The sequence below is a fragment of the Bos grunniens genome, chromosome 4 (genome assembly GCF_055505025.1).
Source record: "Bos grunniens cultivar Pamir isolate PY7600 chromosome 4, Bosgru_T2T1.0, whole genome shotgun sequence".
Lineage (NCBI taxonomy): Eukaryota > Metazoa > Chordata > Mammalia > Artiodactyla > Bovidae > Bos > Bos grunniens.
The window spans coordinates 65,868,008-65,884,501 of NC_141168.1; the positions used below are offsets into that span (position 1 = coordinate 65,868,008).

Here is a 16,494-nt window from a genome sequence, read left to right on the forward strand (position 1 = left end):
ATATAGCACTTTTGCATCAAGTTTCAATCTGTACAGTGATCAGATGACGTGATTATTTAGTTTTTGCTGCCTCTTGTTCTCTAATCATTTGTTTTCAGATTGAAATTTATGTTCAAATGTGGAAGCATGGAACTGTTGACTATTAAACTGTCAAACTTTGTAGAAAAATATAAATAAATTATTACAATCTTATATCAAGCCATCATTTATACAATTAGCATATTGAGCAATTTCAACAAGTTAACTCAAGAAAGCCGTCTTTAACTGAAACTATGCCAAAGGCTAGCTTTATCAGCTGGCATGTCGAGACTTGTGCTGAATTAACTCTTTTTTTTTCTTTTCCCTACAGAATATACAAGCTATAGTTTTTACCATTAAGTGAAATAATACAGCTGAAAGTTCTCTGAAAACTGTAAATTATAAAATTGATTATAAATTAGTGTCGTTTCTTGAAATATCTGGTTTACATGATACTATTTGTGTGCATTACATTATTTATTATCGTTTTGGCAAATTGTATCAATGCAGTTTTATTGGCTATATTATTAGGCTAAAAAAAACCCTACTAAGTTGTGATACTTTTGTTAAAATTTTTGGTTTTAGAAGTCCTCAAAGCAATATCTTAACCTAGGTCTTGAATTCTTAAGAATTTGAGATAAAGTGCTTTGTTTCATCCAGATGTGTCTTATACAACCTGACATACTTAGTTGCCAGAGGATTAGTAGTAAGGTGCAAGATGAGAAATATTAACACTGGAATTAGTTGTTGAACATATTTCTGTATCCATTGTAATAAAAACTTTTTTATTTTTGATTTTACAATTTTTCACTTTCAGGTTAAGAAATGCTTAAAACATACAAAAATATACAGAAACCAATTTAGCAGAATCCATGTACCCACCACCATTCAGGTTTCATACATGTTGCTATTTTAATGTTGTCTCTTTATTAAGAAATCTTAAAATATCAAAGGGCTTCCCTAGAAGTGCAGATGGTAAAGCATCAGACTGCAATGCAGGAGACCTGGGTTTGATCCCTAGGCTGGGAAGATCCCTGCAGAAGGAAGTGGCAACCCACTCCAGTATTCTTGCCTGGAGAACTCCATGGACAGAGGTGCCTGGCGGCCTACAGTCCATGAGGTCACAAAGAGTCAGACACGGCTGAGTGACTAACACACACAAAAGATCAAAGCCTTCCTTTTTAGTCTTGAAATGCTGATTGCTGAACTGGTTATTTGACAGCAACATCCTAAGACTCTTAACTGATATTTCGCTCTGATTTTAATATTGGTTATTTTACTACTGGTTAACGTATTATAGTGTCCTCAGAAAGGCTGCAGCTCCTGAGCAATGTGATTTAATGAAGACCCAGTGGCCCTCCTGTCCCAGAATTTCAGCTTTCCTTCTCATTATTTCTAGAAGATGTGAAATTATTTTACTTTTCAATTTTTAGCTATAGGACGTTGGGGACTATTATTAAACATACATACTTTCGAGGGAATAACGCATTAAGCCATTATTAGCCATTATCCTCATCACTCAGAAGCTGGTCTGATGGAACTGGATTCTACGAATAGGGTGACTGGAAGAAAGAGGGTGCTTCGGGTTAGGTTTGCCTTTAGGATTTCATAGATGTGTAGAAATAAGTTCCAAAAGCAATTATCCTTCAATAAAAATTAAATTAAAAACAACAACAACAACAGCAAAAAACCCCAGGACCAACAAAACTTATACTACACAAAGAGAAAAGAAAAAAAAAAAAGTTCCAAATGAAAGACAATAAAGAATCATATAATGTATGGTCGCATTCTTCACTGGGGCTGGGTCAGAAAAGAGAGACAAACAGAAACAACATTATATGAGGTGTCTGCCTTTCGGCAAAATGAAGAGAAGGCAGTTCCCATGCTGTTTAATATATGTATAAAACTGCTAATGGAAGCTACTTTTTTGGTTTGCAACATACATCCATATAATTTTAAGTAGAAGTTTTAAAACACATTTTGCAATGAGAATATTGAATGTCAGAGGAGTTTGAGCAGTTTTCTAAAATGTCACTGCTAGGAAGTTAAAAATCTAGACTTTCGACCATTATGTTTATCTTTTTTTTTTTTTTTTTACTATACCCTAATACTTCATATGATTCATGGCTTTCATACCAAAGTTACTTCCTCCACCTTTAAGCTTATCTAAAGTTTACCTGATTTTTTAAATAAATGATTCTAGTCTTATACTTGCCCTGAAACATTTCCTACAAAATTCAAGAGCTCTTCTTTTGCTGAATACTTAGTGCTAACTAAGTGCATATTTTTACAGTCTCCCATATCCCACTAACAATATATATGTGTTTGTTATACTTAAAACCTGTTTTGTTGGCACCTTAAGATCTGGGCCCTGGCTTATACATCTTTAGTTTCCAATTATAGTCAACCTGATGAACAGTTAGTGGATGCTCTGTCACTCCTGACTCTAGATTTAGTCTGGGCCTCCATTCCCAGGACTGACAATTACCAGCTGTGTGGTATTGGGCAAGTGACTTAATATCTCTGAGCTTTAATTTTTCTCATTTGTAAAAAGGGAGTAATAATAAAGCCTCTATCTCAAAGGGTTGTTGTGGGAATTAAACCGGACTTGGCAATGTAAAGCACTTTGCTTAATACCTGCAACATAGTAAGTGCTCAATAAATGTAGCTCTTGTCATTAGTGTTTACTGTTATAATCAATTAATGATCACAGACTGAAGGATTGCCTGCCTATAGGACAATTTCTATTAGAAAAATTCTCTAATATAAACATTTTGGTTCTGTAAGAGAGAAAATACTCTTTAAAATAAACAAATACATAGTTCAGAAGAGTTTGACTGAAAAGAAAACACACTCACATTTTATCCATGCTCAATATTTTGGACCTACCTAAAAAGCAAAGAATCCAAAAATCCCAGTATTTTCTTGAAACCACCCACTCCTCTCCAGTGCAGTTGCCTTCTAACTCTACTAGCACTTACGGTCATTGCAGATATTATTTACCCTGTGTTCTTTGCCTCAAGGGGTTCTTGATAGAAATGAATTTCAATATAATTGGTTTCCTTTGTAACTGCATGTATTTTATCTCATGTGTTTATAGATATTATTCCAAGGGGGGATTTATAGGCTTCAGTAGACTAATGAACGGAGAAGGCAATGGCACCCCACTCCAGTACTCTTGCCTGGAAAATCCCATGGACGGAGGAGCCTGGAAGGCTGCAGTCCATGGGGTCGCTGCTGAGTGACTTCACTTTCACTTTACACTTTCCTGCACTGGAGAAGGAAATGGCAACCCACTCCAATGTTCTTGCCTGGAGAATCCCAGGGACGGCGGAGCCTGGTGGGCTGCCGTCTATGGGGTCGCACAGAGTCGACTTAGCAGCAGCAGCAGCAGACTAATGAAAGTTCTCATGGTGCCCAAAACAGCTTAGAATCCTCACAAGAAATCTAATTTATTTGCTATGGAGCACAGTCATGATGCTGTACTAAGAATATTAGATCATGTACTCCTTGGTGTTAAAGCCTTTAAATGTAGTTGGTATAAAATATAAGCTTCTTACCTTGGCTTTGAAAGACCCTCAGTAATGACTCTGGCCTAGCTTTCCTTCTCATCTGTTGCCTCCTCCTCCCTCGCTCGCTCTCCCTGGTGTCACTGGCTTTCTTTTAGTTCTTGCAACCCTCCCTGAATCAGGTTATTTGCACTTGCTGTTGTCACTGTTTGAAATGTTCCTTTCCATGCTTGGCCTGCTCTGTTTAAATGGTTCTTTCTCTGGGAGCTTTTGCCGACCTCCCTCTCTAAAATAACTCCGTTTTCATCTATGCTTTTGTTCATTTCCACAGCTCATTCATCTACTTTGTTATTGGTAACAAACACTTCATATGTTTGTTTAATGTCTGTTTTCATATTGACTTGTGAATTCCATAGGGGCATAAAATGTGTATCTTATTCAGGCTGTCATTTAGGGTAAGGTCTGACCCTTTATAGATCAGTAGATAGTGAATGAATGACTAACTGAATGAATGAATGAATTGGGGGTGCATTTCTGGTCTGCTCTTTGCAATATTTGAATGCATTTGTTTATTCATAAACTCATTAATTAGACAATGAAAAATGAGAGACCACCAGTTATAACATTTAAATTCTGAATAGCTTTCAGAGTAATTCATGAGCTACAGTTGAATGCTTTAATCTCCTCAGTTATTCAGAAATGAAATGTAATAGTTCATTATATGACAAGGGGAACCACCCAGAAAATCAGAATTCAAAAAAGTGCTTAACTTCCTTTCATATGTTACACCTTCCATCTGCCATACCCCAAGCCTATACCTAATTAACTCTATTTCATGATAACTTTGTCTTATGATTGATTCACTTGATTACCATACACCAAAGTTGTGTGTGCATCCATTGAAACAGCTTTTCTGTTATATATAGCATTTACTTTTCAAAATATTTTATCATTCGCATGAAAAAGTTAAATCTCAAAATTATGATAATTAAATACCTTTTATCCTGTTACAGTTAGGCAATTGCCTTTTATTATTTTTCTCTAACTTAAAGTATGTCTATTGAACTTATCCTTCACAAAAATGGAAGATACATATCAATGATGCATAGATTTGAACAGTAACCCTTTTATATTATATGTGGAAGTAAATCCCACACAGGTATACTCTCTCCCACCTCTTTTGAGGGAAGCATATTCAGTAGAGTTGGAGAAAGACTTGTGTACTCTATTTTCTTTCTCTAACTAGATCAGTGATAACCTGAGAATATTTTCCTTATTATCCTAAATAACCGGTATCATCTAATACTAGATGACCTTGTTATCTATAAAAATGAAGAAAACCATAAAATTTAGTTTATATTTTGATCATTATTTAGGGGAGCTTTGTGGGCCAAAAAACGTAGGTAATTTTGTTCTTGAGAAAGTGATTATTTTTGCCTGTATTACTTTTTATCCTTTAAGTCTTTAGAGCTCACTAAATGATTAAAGATATTCTTTTTCCTTATTTCACTTGTGGCTCAACATAATTGCTTATTCTTTTCTTGATTGTATTGATTCTTTGTAGAGAATTTCTTGCAGATAAATGTATGTTTATAAACGTATATTTATTGAGGAAGTTTTGCTTTAGCTCAGGTAAAATATAACAGGAAGGAAAAAGAAGGTCTATGTGCTCTTTTGATGTGCCCCACCCCCACCCTATTCCTTTTAGGTCCCTGAGAACACAAAGGTGATATTGGTACAGTCCAACGATTCTCCAGGGACGAATACTGGAGTGGGTTGCCATTCCCTTCTCTAGGGGATCTTCCCAACCCAGGGATAGAACCTAGGTCTCCTGCATTGCAGGCAGATTCTTTACCATCTGAGCCACCAGGGAAGCCCCATTACTTGATTAATAAATGCTATCTCCTACTACTGTTTCTCTCCTCATCATTTAATACACTGAAGTTATCTCTGATCCCATTTTTTAAAAATTTCTTTGGTTGGAGGAAAATTGCTTTATAGTGTTGTGTTGGTTTCTCCTGTACAACAACATGAATTAGTCAAAATTAGAATATTCCCTCCCTCATGAGCCTCCATCCACCAACCCATTCTGCCCCTCTAGGTCATCACAGAGTTCCAGGCTGGGCTCCCTGTGTTATATAGCAGCTTTCCACTAGCTGTATATTTCACACGTGATAGTTGATCCCAATTTTGAATCTATTACGTTTTGCTGATTTCCTTCTTCCCTCCCTTCTCTTTCTCCTTGCCTTCCTCCTCTGCTCCCCACTCCTTGCCTATCTTTCTTCCAAATAAGATGTAAAAACAATGTGTTTGATATCAGGCAACATAAGAAAACAAGCAAATCAATTAATACAAAGGAAAAAATGGTGTTAGATAGTAAAGTGAGTTTCTGCATGGGATGGGGAGGAGTGTTGTCTAGCTCTGTAGAGTAGGAGAGGGAAAGCAAAAGAGCCTACTTCTGTCTTAAATGTCTTCAGTCTCACTCCAGAGATAGCTCAAGCTACCTAGTTTGGGGCTTCTGCTATGGATCAAATAACTTCTTGGCTTGCCCACAGTGTTAGCCAAGGATTAAGCTTTTTGAAGTTTGTTTAATCAACTATAACTCACATGTTAGCTTTTCAGCTTCCAAAATGCTGTTGCTCTTGTCTTCTCTTGAACTTTCTATTCTTGTAGGTTTATCCCTTTATTGAACAGTCTTTAGCTGTCATGTTTGTGTGGTTTATGGAGGGAAAAGAGATGTGTTCTGTTCTTTTTTGAACTGGAAGTTCTTACTTCATGTTCAACAGAAATGTATGAGGTATCCAGTTACACATGGAAAGAGAGAAAGAAACACTCTCAAATAATAATAGTAAAATCTGAATAAAAACCACGTCTTGTTGCCCAATAAAAGTATTTAACTTCACCCATGCTTATTAGTTCCTCCCTATAGTGTGATTTGAGGTGAGGATAGCAATAAAGACTGGAGTTTCATGTAGGGGCACATATGCAGCCAAACAGTAAGCTCAGATTCTTACAGGGCATACGGTGTCAGTTCAGTCAAATTTCCATTGTAGGATTATGAACATATAAGCTGATCATTAACTTCTTTTTAAAATTTAAGACTTTAATTTTCAGAGAATTTTTAGATTTACAGAAAAAATGAGCAGTAAGTACAGAGAGTTCCCATATTACTTCCCAGCCTCAAAGTGATTCCCCCAATTATTAACATCTTTCATTAGTGTGGTTCATTTGATACAATTGATGAACCAAAATTGATATTTTATTATTAACTAAATTCTAGAGTTTACATTAGGGCTTGTTTGTGTTATACAGTTCTGTAGATTTTGACAAGTACATTATGTCTTGTATCTACCAGGATAGTATCATAGAGTGTAGCAGAGACGTCCCTGCTGGTCCTGTGGTTATGACTCCTCTGTGCTCCCAATGCATGGGGCTTGGGTTCAGTCCCTGGTTGGGGAACAAAAATAAAGAAAAAAGAATAATATCACTGCCCTAAAAAAATCCCACGTTCCACCTATTCATTCCTCTCCCTCTCCTTCCCCTCCAGACCTCTGGCAACATCTAATCTTACTGTCTATGGTTTTACCTTTTCCAGTGTCATGTAGTTGAAATTATGCAATATGTAGCATTTTCAGACAGTCTTCTTTGACTTAGGAATGTTTATTTAAGGTTTCTCCATGTCTTTTCATAGTTTGATAATTCATTTCTTTATAACCTTCCCTCCTGGGGCTTCCCAGGTGGCTCAGTTAGGTAAAGAATTGCAATGCAAGAGCCCTAGGAGATGCAGGTTCAATCTCTGGATCAGGAAAATCCACTGGCATAAGAAATGGCAACCCACTGCAGTTTTCTTGCCTGGGAACTCCCATGGATGGAGGGCTATAGTCCATGGGGCCACAAAGAGTCATATATGACTGAGCACAGCGCAGCACCGCACAGCAATCTTCCCTTGCATGAATTTATCACAGTTTGTTTACTCATTGACTTATTGAAGGATGTATTGGTTGCCTCCTACATTTTGCAATTATACATAAGCTGCAGCAACCTTTCATGTGCAGGCTTTGGTGTGTATATAGTTTTGACTCATTAGGTGAAATGTAGAGCATAATGTCTGGGTTGTGTGGTGAAACTATATTTAGCTTTGCAATAAACTACCAAACTGTCTTCCGAAGTGGCTCATATTAACTTGTTTTTACATTTTGTAAGTAATCTAGATTATTTTTTAGAACAATGTACATGGCAGTCAATAGTGATTTGCATTTCACTTGTCATTGTTTACACAAATAAAAATTCATTGTAAAGGTTTTATGAGTTACTGTATCTGTAGTTACTGATACATTACTATTTAATATTACCCTAACATTGACCTAACCTACCTTAATATTGACCCTCACATTGCTAGAAGAGAGGTTCTAATTGGAAAAGGTACTGTACAAATTTAAAGTAATCACATCAGCATACTTTACTTTCCACATACCGAAAATATTCTCTACCCTTTAATAGAAATAAATACACACAATAAGAGGAGAACTATGGACTGTATTGGAATGATGATATTTTATTTGCTTTATATTTCATTTAGCCATTTGTTAAAGATGCATTGAGTTCAGTTCAGTTCAGTCGCTCAGTCATGTCCAACTCTTTGCGATCCCATGGACTGCAGCACGCCAAGCTTCCCTGTCCATCACCAACTCCCAGAGTTTACTCAAACTCATGTCCATTGAGTCGGTGATGCCATCCAACCATCTCATCCTCTGTCGTCCCCTTCTTCTCCTGCCCTCAGTCCTTCCCAGCATCAGGGTCTTTTCCAGTGAGTCAGTTCTTCACATCAGGTGGCCAAAGTATTGGAGTTTCAGCTTTAGTATCAGTCCTTCCAATGAACATTCAGGAATGATTTCCTTTAGGATGAACTGGTTGGATCTCCTTGCAGTCCAAGGGACTCTCAAGAGTCTTCTCCAACACCACAGTTCAAAAGCATCAATTCTTCAGCGCTCAGCTTTCTTTATAGTCCAACTCTCACATCCATACATGACCACTGGAAAAACCATAGCCTTGACTAGACGGACCTTTCTCAGCAAAGTAATATCTCTGCTTTTTAACATGCTATCTAGGTTGGTTGTAACTTTTCTTCCAAGAAGTAAGCGTCTTTCAATTTCATGGCTGCTGTCACCATCTGCAGTGATTTTGGAGCCCAAGAAAATAAAGTCTGTCACTGTTTCCACTGTTTCTCCATCTATTTGCCATGAAGTGATGGGGTGGGATGCCATGATCTTAGTTTTCTGAATGTTGAGTTTTAAGCCAACTTTTTCACTCTCCTCTTTCACTTTCATCAAGAGGCTTTTTAGTTCCTCTTCACTTTCATCCATAAGGGTGGTATCATCTGCATATCGGAAGTTATTGATATTTCTCCCAACAATCTTGATTCTAGCTTGTGCTTCTTCCAGCCCAGCATTTCTCATGATGTACTCTGCATATAAGTTAAATAAGCAGGGTGACAGTGTACAGCCTTGATGTACTCCTTTTGCTATTTGGAACCAGTGTGTTATTCCATGTCCAGTTCTAACTGTTGCTTCCTGATCTGCATATAGGTTTCTCAAGAGGCAGGTCAGGTGGTCTGGTATTCCCATCTCTTTCCCATTTGCATTCAGTACCTAAACTGATTGTAAACATGTTTTTATCTAAAAGAATGTCCCTCAGGAAATTGCAAAAATCTAGCATCCCTCACTCTTGTGTATTAAATATTAGCTATTCCCATCATTATGACAACTAAAAATACCCCCCTCAAATTTTTGAAACTCTCAGTGGCGTTACTATTGCTGAGAAAGGCTGATTATTTAAAGGTGAGTGTATTTGTAATTCAGTTTGTCCATTATGATACATTTTATTTCACCTTAAAATAAGTTAGTGATTTCAGAATCAGAGACAATGATGGGCTGTGTATAAAGTCACAACATTTAGTCAAAGGACCTCAGAAATAAGGCAGCGACTTCAATATGTAAATTAGAAAACTGTGAGATGTAGTGTGGGACAGAAAAAGTAAATTCCTCGCACAGCATCACAGAACCTGCCAGTGGCAGTGCATTTTGTACTAACCCTGCTGCATCTCTGTACTCTGAACATACTGTTCTAAATCTCCTGTGCCTGAACATTAATTTTTTTCTTTTCATCAATAACAGAGCCAAGAAGGGTGGGGGAAAAAAAAAAAAAAACAAGTGAAAGCCCATTAACATTGTATCTTTCTCAAATTCTGTTTAAAATTAATTTATGACGGCTGTTACTTTGTTTCTTTCTCTATTCTTTTCATTGCTATGAGTATCTTTTTTGTGGCACTTGCTATTCCTTTGTCATCACTGCGTGTCTTTTCTTTTTACTGGCTTCTTAAATCCTGCTGCATTGCTTTTTGCCTTTCCTTCTTTAATCTTTTCTCTTCTGTTTAATTTTTAAATCCTTTGCCCTTTATCTTTCTTTCGGTCTTTTTAGCTGCTCTCCCTTCCTTTGATTTCCTCTTAAACGTTACTTCTTAACATTGTGCTATTTCATTGATTTTTTCCTTCTGTTTTATCTTTCTAATTTTATGTTTTCCTTTATGTATAAGGAAAACCTATTCTGCCTACACATATTGAATTAAAGAGAGAGAATACTATTAAAACCTTCATATTACACAGAAAAAAACAACAACAATACTTATTCAAACTTATTGTGCAGAAACTGAAAGATTTATATGCCACATTTTCTCCTCAATTTTTCCTTGTCTTTTTTTTTTTAAATTAAAGCCCAAATAACTGATGTGCTTATATATAGCAAATTCAGTCATTTTCCATTTTTCTAATACCTTACATTTAACTGTATACAAAATATGTTTTTGAGACATAAACATTTGCTTGTAGCTAGACTATAATTAATTTTTTCTTTTATTAAATCATTGGGACTAGATGGAATACATTTATAATGCTATTATAAGTGAAGATCAAGAGCATAATAAAAAAGATTATCGTGAAATTGTGATTCTTTCACAATGTTTATCTGTCCAAACAGTCTAAACAGTTGGTTTGCTGCTAAGTCACTTCAGTCGTGTCCGACTCTGTGTGACCCCATAGACGGCGGCCCACCAGGCTCCCCCGTTCCTGGGATTCTCCAGGCAAGAACACTGGAGTGGGTTGCTATTTCCTTCTCCAATGCATGAAAGTGAAAAGTGAAAGTGAAGTCGCTCATTCGTGTCTGACTCTTAGCGACCCCATGGACTGCAGCCTACTAGGCTTCTCCATCCACGGGATTTTCCAGGCAAGAGTACTGGAGAGGGGTGCCATTGCCCTCTCTAACAGTTGGTTTAATATATGCTAATTCTTAAATATTAATACCATAATGCATTTTCTTGAAACTGAAGAAACATCTGCAGCAAATACATTAACCGAACTCTACTAAATTGGGTTGGTTGTTGGTTTCTGAGTCTGTCCTTAGGCATCCTAAGAACTGAAACTGAGAAGTAGAGATTGAGGTACTCACTTTTCACAGAGGGAGACAAGCAGGTAAGTTTTATAAGGAGAGGTAGAGACTCATGAAATCTTGGGTGTTGTGTTTCTGCTTTAAGCAAGAAATTTCTTGAGGGACGTTCTGTAGTTGAAGAAAGAGACCAGGAGAAATCAAGTGACGGCTGCCTTGGTTCACACGTAGAAAATGGCATTGGGTATTCAGTTCAGATTTACTTTACTGATCATTTGGCTTTATATTTATCTTATATATCTGTACATTCTGTTGATTATTATTCTGGCCCATGCTCAAGCTGATTTTACTTGTAGTTCTTTCAGTAGATAAAATATAGCATTCTCAAGCATCTTTGTATTAGTGCTTATGATAGACTTTTATCTACATACTATTTATGTGAAATATTTATCAATTTGTCATTTTTGTATTTTAAGTTATATATATTTATTATAAATAACTGATATTTTAAACAATAATTATTTCATTCATTAATTTCATTACAGAAACACTACTAAAGCTTACCACTGTTAAGAGTTTTTTGTGTGTCAGATGATCATTTTAAAATTATTTTGTGCTTTCTTTGATAGTATTGTGGCTTTATCTGTTGATTTCCCTCTGGCTAGGTTTAGGCTAATGGAGATTTACCCTGCCCAGGATCAAAGGGCTTAAATAAATGAGTAATGTCCATAGGATTTTAATGACAAATATCAAATATATTCAAAATAACACACTATTTTCTGACCGTGTACTTTATAAAAACTTGGTATTGTCAGTGGCATTGTAATTTTGTAATTCATATTAAGAAAATTTTGAAAGAATCTTTTTCTAAATAACATCTTTACCTAGTTTTTATGTTGTAGATAATTAAAGAAATGAAACAACTTTTTTTTCTAATTTGATACTCTTAGGCTGTTAATTTCCCAAACCTGGTGATTATTAAAACAAATTGGATAAATTTTTGAAACTTCTTTTTGAAAACCTGCCCTATCCAAGATATCCAAGTTTAAAATCTTGGAGTTTGGTGTTCTGTGTATATGTGCATATTTAAAATGCACTCTTAGTATTATAGAGTGTGGCCGTACACAGCCCTTAGCACGTGGCCATTGGTTACCCGGCACTAAGCAGCTGTTACCATGAAGTTGTATGAGGTTGCTGCTGCTGCTGCTGCTAAGTCGCTTCAGTCGTGTCCGACTCTGTGTGACCCCATAGATGGCAGCCCACAAGGCTCCCCCGTCCCTGGGATTCTCCAGGCAAGAACACTGGAATGGGTTGCCATTTCCTTCTCCAGTGCATGGAAGTGAAAAGTGAAAGTGAAGTCGCTCAGTCATGTCCGACTCTTAGCGACTCCATGGACTGCAGCCTACCAGGCTCTTCCACCCATGGGATTCTCCAGGCAAGAGTACTGGAGTGGGTTGCCATTACCTTAAGAAAATTTACTGCAAGACCACCAAGTTATGTGAGGTTACCTTAAGAAAATTTACCGCGATTTCACTGGGTGCACGAGTGGGCTCCTCCCCATTTGAGCAACTGTCACTGAGTGACAGAGCTCACGCTCAGCCATTGGTCGGCGCCTCAGTGGGCCCCAAGAAAGCACTTGTCACTGAGGGACCGTTAGTGGCCCTGTTCAGTTAATGGCCCGGGGAATGGTGGTCCTCTGAGTGAACCAATGGTGGAGAGTGAGGTAAGAGGTGTACCCTCGCCTTCTCCCAGAGAGCCTTTAGCTCACCAGGCCTGGGGCAAGTGGGGAGGCTGGGAGAACCCAGGGAACAGGTTGGGGGCTGTGTCCTGCCGGGCTCCAGAGCCCTGGCCAAGGTGGGGCTCAGGTTTTGAGGTGGTGATGAACTCCCCCATCACAGCTTCTGCGACCTCGTTGCATCGGCAGTCTGCATAGGATGCAGTCTGTGGGACCTGGCCCCTGGCTTCTGGGTGGCCTGAGGAGCCTGAGGGCAGGTTGGGTCCTGGGCACCTGGCTCCCTCAGCGATGACAAGCTGGGTAGGGTCTGGGGATTTCGCCCTGAGGGAGCTGCCAGCTGAGATCTGCCTTCTCTTGGCCAGGACTGGACTTCAGAGGGTGAAAACTGTGCCTGGGGACCTGACCCTTTCTTGTCAGAGTGGAGAATAACATTCATTCATTTGGTAAGAGATTTACAGAACATCATTTCTGTAATTTACCTATGACCTGACTTCAGTAACAAACGATCTAACATCCAGAATTTTGCAGTAACTAACCTCACCCCCACCCTTACCTTTCCTAGAAAAAGGCTTTGCTGAAAGCTTTCAGGGAGTTATGGGGTTTTTTAAGGTATGAGCCATCCATGTCTTTGCATGACCCTCAGTAAAATTTTCTCTCTTCCAAACTCTGATGTTTTGGTATTGTTTGGGCTCACTGCGAGTCAGGCACACGGACTTGTGTTTCTGTAGCACTAATGCTCTAAATAGGTTCTGATTTACATCTTGTAGCAGCCTATACCAGTCATTTACAAAATATGATTCAGTATCACTGCCACTTGTGAACTATTTTTAGAGGTGCAAAATTTGGGACCACAACCCAGACTTGTTGAATAACACACTGTGGGTGTGGGGTTGGCAATATATACTTTAGAAAACTTTGCAAGGGATTATGGTGTAGCCTCATGTCTGACTCCCAGCGTTTATATGATTTTTCTCTTTGATTAGTATTATTTCATGTTTTTTAAAATACATTTTCATAATATATAATTTTTGAATGGGTTGTAGTATTCAGTAACACCCAGAATTTGTAAGTCTGTATATTAGTTAGCACTGGCCGCCGTAGATTACGTGGCTTCAGTTCAGTTCAGTTCAGTCGCTCAGTCATGTCCGACTCTTTGCGACCCCATATATTGCAGCACGCCAGGCCTCCCTGTCCATCACCAACTCCCGGAGTTCACTCAAACTCATGTCCATCGAGTCGGCGATGCCATCCAGCCATCTCATCCTCTGTCATCCCCTTCTCCTCCTGCCCCCAATCCCTCCCAGCATCAGAGTCTTTTCCAATGAGTCAACTCTTCGCATGAGGTGGCCAAAGTAATGGAGTTTCAGCTTTAGCATCATTCCTTCCAAAGAACACCCAGAATGGACTGGTTGGATCTCCTTGCAGTCCAAGGGACTCTCAAGAGTCTTCTCCAACACCACAGTTCAAAAGCATCAATTCTTCGGCACTCAGCTTTCTTCACAGTCCAACTGTCACATCCATACATGACCACAGGAAAAACCATACCTTGACTAGACGGACCTTTGTTGGCAAAGTAATGTCTCTGGTTTTGAATATGCTATCTAGGTTGGTCATAACTTTCCTTCCAAGGAGTAAGTGTCTTAATTTCATGGCTGCAGTCATCATCAACAGTGATTTTGGAGCCCCCAAAAATAAAGTCTGACACTGTTTCCCCATCTATTTCCCATGAAGTGATGGGACTAGATGCCATGATCTTCATTTTCTAATGTTGAGCTTTAAGCCAACTTTTTCACTCTCCTTTCACTTTCATCAAGAGGCTTTTTAGTTCCTCTTCACTTTCTGCCATAATGGTGGTGTCATCTGCATATGTGTGGTTATTGATATTTCTCCTGGCAATCTTGATTCCAGCTTGTGCTTCTTTCAGCCCAGCGTTTCTCATGATGTACTCTGCATATAAGTTAAATAAGCAGGGTGACAATATACAGCCTTGATGTACTCCTTTTCCTATTTGGAACCAGTCTGTTGTTCCATGTCCAGTTCTAACTGTTGCTTCCTGACATGCATATAGGTTTCTCAAGAGGCAGGTCAGGTGGTCTGGTATTCCCATGTTTATGTGGCTTAAACAATAAAAATTTATTTCTCACAGTTCTGGAAGTTGGAGGTCCAAGATCAGGGTGCTAGCATATCAGAGTTCTAATTAGTAGAACTTTCTTCCTGACTTGTCTTCTCACTGTGTCTTCATGTGGTGGATGAGAGAGAGAGTTAGCACTTAAAGGGGCACTGATCCCATCATGAGGTCTTCACTTTCATGGCCTCATGTAAACCTCATTACCTTCCAAAGTCCCCATATCCAAATAATATCACATTGGGGATTAAGGCCTCAACCCATGAATTTTGGGAGGACACAATTCAATCCTTAGCAGTCCAATTTCCACGGATTAATTTCTCAAATAAGAGGGGATGCTAAAGTAAAAAGACTTGCAGAGTGTAGTCCTAATTCTTTCCCTAAGTAAGTGTGTATTTTTTTTGATCATGATTTCTTTGTTTGAAATTATAATAAAAATATAAGCTGTATGTGTCATGGATTGTTGGGAAATTCAAGTATAATAGATACGTGAAAGAGTGGTGTATAGGTTACCCCACAGTATAAGTGTAATAAAGTCAAAGTCACTCAGTTGTGTCTAACTCTCTGCGACCCCATAAACTATACAGTCCGTGGAATTCTCCAGGCCAGAATACTGGAGCCCTACCCTTCTCCAGGGGATCTTCCCAACCCAGAGATCGAATCCAGGTCTCCCGCCTTGCACTGGATTCTTTACCAGCTGAGCCACAATGGAAGCCCAAGAATACTGGAGTGAGTCACCTATCCTTTTTCCAAGAATCTTTCCAACCCAGGAATAAAACCGGGGCCTCCTGCATTGCAGGCAGACTCTTTACCAACTGAGTTATCAGAGAAGCCCCATAACAGTAATAAAGGCCATTATAATTTTTGATCAGTATTTTTTGTCAGTTGTCTGTGTTTCAGCTATGTATGTGTATGTGCTTAGCCATGTCCGACTGTTTGTAACCCCGTGGAGTGCAGCCTGCCTCCTCTGTCCATGGAATTTTCCAGGCAAGAATACTAGAGTGGGTTGCCATTTCCTATTCCAGGATGTTTCAGCTATAGACTCATCTGAACAATAAGCTGTGTGACATCCAAAGATTGTACTGATTAGAAAGAACAGGTCACTAGCAGTCATGAAGCATTGAAAATGATCGTAGAAATCATCCAGACTATGGGAACATCGTTACCTAACTATGTTAGGTATCTTTCTGATACAGAAGTCCCCTCTAGTGCATCCCTCTAGAGCACCCCAACCTTGGCTTGGGAATAATGCTGAAGGCCACTTAGAAGAGTTCTCCAGAGAAACAGAACCAATAGGATGTGTGTGTTTGTATGTATATATAGAGAGACAGATAGAGAGAAACTTATTTTAAGAAATTAGGGTCTGGCAAGTCTGAAATTTGCAGGGCAGTCTTTGAGGCTGGAGTTGATATTGTTGCTTGAGTCAAAGGCAGTTTGGATACAGATTTTTCTCGTCCTTGGGGGAGCTCTCTTTTCTCTTAAGGCTTTCAGTAAAGTGGTTAAGGCTTACTACACCATGAAGAGTAATCTGCTTTCCTCAAATGTTAATCTCATCTAAAAATTTCCTCCATAGTGGCATCTAGACTGGTATGTGACCAAATATCTGAGTACCATTCCATAGCAATGGCTTTCCTGGTGGCTCAGATGGTAAAGAATCTGTCTGCAATGCA

The 16,494-nt window shown here is 38.6% G+C and overlaps 1 protein-coding gene across 42 annotated transcripts in view; it reads left to right on the plus strand.

Annotated features, from left to right (window-relative positions):
• Positions 1-16,494, plus strand: part of FOXP2 (forkhead box P2) — a 665,882-nt gene that overhangs the window by 104,017 nt on the left and 545,371 nt on the right. For 8 of the 42 annotated variants that reach the window (XM_086396671.1, XM_086396679.1, XM_086396680.1 and 5 more), the window contains one exon: positions 13,062-13,142. The exons of the other annotated variants lie outside the window; for them this stretch is intronic. The gene's annotated coding sequence lies outside the window, so the exon portion shown is untranslated. The remainder of the gene's footprint in view (positions 1-13,061; positions 13,143-16,494) is intronic. 42 annotated transcript variants of the gene reach the window in all.